Source organism: Rhagoletis pomonella, unplaced genomic scaffold, assembly GCF_013731165.1.
Source record: "Rhagoletis pomonella isolate Grant_MI unplaced genomic scaffold, Rhpom_1.0 Rhpom_scaffold_00007, whole genome shotgun sequence".
NCBI classification, from domain to species: domain Eukaryota; kingdom Metazoa; phylum Arthropoda; class Insecta; order Diptera; family Tephritidae; genus Rhagoletis; species Rhagoletis pomonella.
Window position 1 is genome coordinate 29,590,527 of NW_023458561.1, and position 4,863 is coordinate 29,595,389.

At 34.7% G+C, this 4,863-nt stretch overlaps 1 protein-coding gene across 1 annotated transcript in view; it reads right to left on the bottom strand.

Annotated features, from left to right (window-relative positions):
• LOC118742540 (SRSF protein kinase 3) overlaps positions 1 to 4,863 on the bottom strand; it is a 21,637-nt gene that overhangs the window by 10,165 nt on the left and 6,609 nt on the right. The window lies entirely within an intron of this gene.

Consider the following 4,863-nt stretch of genomic DNA (forward strand, 5'->3'; position numbering starts at 1 on the left):
AGTGAAAATGAAGAGCAGGAACTAAAGGAAGACTACTGCAAAGGTGGCTATCATCCTGTAAATATTGGCGATCTCTTTCAAGGTAAGTTTATGTATATTAAATTTTTTTATAATTTTTTAATTTTTACATGTTCATATTTATAATAACTTCTTAAAAATTATAGCAAAGTTTTCAAATAGAGTATTTAAGTAAAAGAAAGTAAACAAAGTACATATTCATGTATCCCAGTTTGGTCCTTATGACAACATATAAAAACCCAAATATATTTGTATGTACATATGTATTTGTATGTATATACGTTATCATTAGCAACGCTATGTACTTTTTTGTTGTAAAATAAATACATATATAGTATGTACTATGTATTCCCCCATGATGCGTTGTACTTCGGTACTATTCGGACACTGGTACTTGTACTGAGCTGAGCTATCAGGCCCTCAACAAAACAAATGTGCCAAATGTATGTTATGCGTTGGCTGTTAATAAAACATGCGTTCGCACATTCAGATTATTCCTGTCACCAGCCACGTCGCTGTTATCATTGTTATTTTTTTTTTTTTTTGTAAATCGATGGCAACCAGAACATTGTTAAAGCAATCAATAAAGCGAGCTTGGTATACTCTAACCAGAAAAACAAAGAAATCTCCACTTTTGTTTTGGGTGGCGCTCCCGATACACACTGATTCTCATTGTTATATGAGTGCTCTATACATTTTATAGACATTTTATTTAATTTGATGTATTTAGTACATACTAAATACCTATGGTCATCGCCGGAATCGAGTGCCATTGCATGATGCTACTTTTCGATTGGTCTGGCTTCTATACCTACGTCAGACATGATGTTATTTCGATAATCCCGCATCAGTCAATACCATAACTCCGAATCCATTTTTGTATTGGGAAATGGACTGAATTAAATCTATATTTGAAGAAAAACTTCGGCCTGTGACATAGTGTAGAATATATTCACCAAGCGTAATAATACGAAAAACATGATTGTAGAATACCTACGTATAATGAAGTGCAAGTTTCATATTGGTGAATAATCCCGTCGGTTTTTGAGATTTTTTTTTGGTTGAAGGTGTTTCGCTCTTTTTCCATCTGCATTCCAAAATTTTTTTTCTTAAGATTCTGATTAAAAAGTTTGGAAATTTCCAATTTACAGAATTTTTATAATTTTTGTACAAAGATTGAAATACGAATCGATATGGTGTTTGTGGTATGGTGGCGACTTGAAACTTGCACTTTACTATACCGAAATGAATATGCTATAAAGTTTCATATTGGACTATTTTCTAAAAATTCTAGATAAAAAATAAAAATTGTATTAAAACCTTTTTAAATTTGATTAATATTTGTGAACTTTGTGTAAGCTTTGAAAAAAAATGTATATATGACAGAAACCAGTTAAATGTCCAACTATATTTAAATTTTTAGAGGACTTGCAACCACAACCAACTATTTTTTAACGGTGTGAAATTTCATAATACGTTTTTTTGGTACAAAAGTATATACAAAATACAAATCCCTTATACAAAAAGTATTTCAAATACAAATACAAAATACAAAATACCCCAGTGGGAATTAGGACCACGTAATAATACCTTATTAGCAACTTACTCTTCACCTGGCAGTCATTACCATTTCCCTGCCGAACGTCTCTTACTTTTACAAAGGCATGGCCGCCTTATGTAAGTAGGAATTTAGAATGTACATTTGGTGTCAGACATACTTCTGAGCCGCTTTACAAAGTAAGTTACGTGTAATGCAGAGCAGTCGCTCGGAGTAGTTCGGTGCTTGGAAATAACTTCGGCTGCACGTTATTTTGCAACTGACAACGTAATGTGTCTTCGGAGGTGTTCATTTTGCCCTTTACTAGTAGATGACATTGGCCATGATGACAATTTTGGTATTAAAAACTGAAAGAAAACATGGCTTACCTCGCAAGGTGCTTACCTATTTTCCCAGTGGGACGTATTTTTAAAATACAAATACAATTGAAATAATTTGAAATCAGACCGACTTGAAATGCAAAAGGCCACAAAGAAAAAACTCTTAATAGGCGGCATACACGGTGCGTATGGCTCGCGAGTCGGTTTGGATGTGTTTGTGAAAATAAATATGTGTTAGTTACACCGACATGACTCTGATATGACCCTGAATGACTCAACTGTGTGCAATCGAAAGGCGAGCCATACGTACACAGTTGACTCGCGAGGCAGAGGCACCGTCTATATTGCCTATAAAATTCACTTTTTGATTGATTATGAAGTAAAGAAAATTTATTTTAAAATACCAAATATAAATACTGCGTAGGTATGGATGGATAGATTGAAATAGAGGTATGCACTGTGACCAAGAGATCTATTGTGCACTCAACAATTAACACTACCTTATTTAATCCTAGAGAACCCAAAAATTTGAGGAGATCTCCAGGGGATTAGCGATTGTATTTGCTCTTCACTTGTCAAGAGTTGGCCTAGTTACCTCTACCGTCTTCTCGCAACCGCCTCGCGAAGCAGGTGCAAAGGAGTCTCCTCAGTCACATCGCAGAAACGACATATTTACGTCGTTCGATCAGATCCCAAGCTTGCGCGTTGACTTCTTAATCTGCAGTGACCCGTCAGAAAACCTGTTATTAACCTTACCCTCTTTTTGGGGAGGTTTATTATTGCCCTGTACCTGCAGTGCTGCGCCAGTGCTGATTTCTTAGCCTGTTCCTGTCCTTCCTGAGCTCATTTTTGATTGTGCTAGGTTCGATCGCAAGCTAGGGCTCAGGGCATATACATATAAGGAGCACTTGACCTTAAATGATGAGAGAGTAATTTCTACGTAGGTTAATCTCTGCGCACGGACTAATGGCATAGACCTCCGCTTGAAAGATGCTCGTCTATGCATTTATCTATCTAAATACTGCTTAGAAATGTATTTAAAATATAAATAAAAATATTATTGTAAAAAAGTATTTAATTACAAAATAAAAATTCGTGTTATATATTTTTTATTTGCAAATCCAATATGGCTTTATCAGCTTTAGTGAATTTTTAATTTATTGAATTTCTCATTTTATTTGCAGCCCTGTTTCACCTCAGTTAAATAATATAAGTAGCTGGATACGCTACTTAGATACTATAACAAATATTTGTATTACGACAATTTTATTTATAATGATTGCATTGATTTAAAGCAACTACAACTAAGTGTCCTATCTATTGTCCGCTACTGTGGGTACATACCATTATTTTAGTGTCATATTCATATGTTTGCAAGCATGAATTTGTGGTGCGTGCGGCTTTCCGTCTCGTTTGCAAATTGCCATAGCCACCTGTCAAATGGTGCACCAATGTTAGTCGCATGGATCCACTTCAAACAATTACATGTAATTGTCATATTAATAATTAATATACGCGCTTGCAATTTTGTATATGTCAGCAATTTTCGTGTATTTGAGCACTTCAATTCATGGTTATATTTTTAGTTCAAGATATTAATAAGAAGTCGTGGTGGGCAATATAATGGCCGTTTTCAGACACTCGGTTAAAACTGATACTTTCATATGCATTTCTTAGAGTCTCGGAAAGTTTGGTTTTGATGTACTTTCTAATTTGGGATAGTACCTGCGCTTCTATGAAGCCTCGTGATAGAGCTTTTCCTGATATACTATGTCATGAAAGAGTTGAAAAATTAAGCATATTTAGTTATATATAAAAAAAGAATTTGCAAAAAAGAATTTGCAATATACTGCTGAAGTAGATGAAAGCGAATTTGGTTGTCAGAGCACACGCCTGTGAGCGGACACTTGATTTTAACTTATTAAACTTGCAGATTTTGAGATATGACAAGTAATTTTTAAGCAAACAACAAAACCTACGTCTATTCTCATATAATATTTTAAGAATACCGTTATCTTCTTCATGATCCAATGATCGGATCTAAACCAAATTAGTATGGGGCCACCTCTCCTTTGTAAAAAGAATTATATAAATCAGTTTACTTGGTCCAAAGTTATGTGGTCACATCCATAAAAACATGTATCCCGACGAATTGATAATCTCCTCATTTTTTTTTTTAAATACATATGTATGATCTTAGAAGGGCTTCCAGTAGGACTTTTATAGGCGGAGTTTTTCTAAAGCTGCTTGTGTAAATCATAAAACTCATATTTCTTGAAGATATTTATTTAACCCTTACCTACTCGCTTCGGGTCAGCATTTTGTTGTGTTTTTTCATGTCTTACAGTTCAAGCTGCCCTTAAAAGGCAATTTATATGAACGCGTAAAAGCCCCATAACCACGTTAACCTGGTAAACCGGTTTATTTACGAGATTTACGAGTTACGAGGTATTTACGCGTTTAGATGAATACCCTGAATGTAACTTTATAATAACTATTTTATTTGTTGGCTAACAAATTGAGGTACACCGTAGACCCAATGCTAGCGGTTGTGTGATTGTAGCCGTGCGAGTAGTTAAGGGTTAGGGTTCATATAAAATAAATATGTTTCATTGCAACTAAAGATGCATACTGAAATTCATTTGTAATATTAAATAATATCGACTTACACATTCCAGTAAATTCTTAATAGAAAAAGCCCTTCTAGAAGGCATGCTGCGAAGAACATCTTTCTTTACCCTCTTGGGTAACGCCTTTACAATGGCTTCACTTAAGAAGACCTATCTAAATTAGCTTCTGGTATTATGCTATTCTTTGAACGAAACGCGAGCCCACCCTCAGTACCTGAATCAGCAAGTTTTGGGAGTTAGGATTAGGTTGAGAAATTTTTCGTCCTTGAATGACCAAGTTGATTGTTTGACCATTTTTCATTACATACTGCTTTTGTTATAATTATAGCTTACCAGT